Here is a 1,331-nt window from a genome sequence, read left to right on the forward strand (position 1 = left end):
ACCCCTCGTGGTCCCGACTTCTTTGCTCATGTTCTCCCTCCTTCTGCTCCTCATTGGGACCTTGGGAGCTCAGTCCAGTGCTCCAGTGTGGGTCTCTGTCTCTATCTCCATCCATCACCAGATGAAGATTCTATGATGATATGCAAGATATTCGTCAGTATTGCTCTAGGATAGGGTCATTTCGGGTTCCCTACCCTCAGCTGCCCAAGGAACTAACTGGGAACCTCAGCTTGGGCACCTGGGAGCCCCTCTAGGTTCAAGTCTCTTGCCCACCCTAAAGTGGCTCCCTTAACTAAGAATTGTGGTTCCGTGCTCCCCTATCCACCCTTCCTTTATCCCAATCCTCCTATTTCCCCAAGTCCCCCCCTCCTTCCCTTCTACCTTTTCTCTCCCCATCTCCCCTTACCCCCATCCCACCCCACCCCCAAGATCCCAATTTTCTCCCCGGCAATTGGGTCTACTTCTCTTAGCCAAGAGGATAACTATATCTTTTTCCTTGGGTTCACCTTCTTACTTAGCTTCTTTAGGTTCACCTATTGTAGACTCCATGACCCTTATTTATGGCTAGAAACCAATTATGAGTGAGTACATCCCATGTTCATCTTTTTGTGTCTGGGTTACCTCACTCAGGATAGTCTTTTCTATTTCCATCCATTTGCATGCAAAATTCGAGAAGTCATTGTTTTTTATCGCAGCGTAGTACTCTAGTGTGTATATATTCCACACTTTCTTCATCCATTCTTCCATTGAAGGGCATCTAGGTTGTTTCCAGGTTCTGGCTATTACAAATAATACTGCTATGAACATAGTTGAACAAATGCTCTTGTCATATGATAGAGCATCTCTTGGGTATATTCCCAAGAGTGGTATTGCTGGGTCCAGGGGTAGGTTGATCCCAAATTTCCTGAGAAACCGAAACACTGACTTCCACAGTGGTTGCACAAGATTGCATTCCCACCAGCAATGGATGAGGGTACCCCTTCCTCCACAGCCTCTCCAGCAAAGGCTGTCCTTGGTGTTTTTGACTTTAGCCATTCTGACAGGTGTAAGATGATATCTCAAAGTTGTTTTGATTTGCATTTCCCTGAATGCAAAGGAAGTTGAGCACGACCTTAAGTGTCTTTTGGCCATTTGAACTTCTTCTGTTGAGAATTCTCTGTTCAGTTCAGTGCCCCATTTTTTAATTGGGTTAATTAGCATTTTAAAGTCTTGTTTCTTGAGTTCTCTATATATTTTGGAGATCAGACCTTTGTCTGTTGCGGGGTTGGTGAAGATCTTCTCCCAGTCAGTGGGTTGCCTTTTTGTCTTACTGACAGTGTCCTTTGCTTTAC

Source organism: Microtus oregoni, unplaced genomic scaffold, assembly GCF_018167655.1.
Source record: "Microtus oregoni isolate MIOR12 unplaced genomic scaffold, Mior012 000074F_001, whole genome shotgun sequence".
NCBI classification, from domain to species: domain Eukaryota; kingdom Metazoa; phylum Chordata; class Mammalia; order Rodentia; family Cricetidae; genus Microtus; species Microtus oregoni.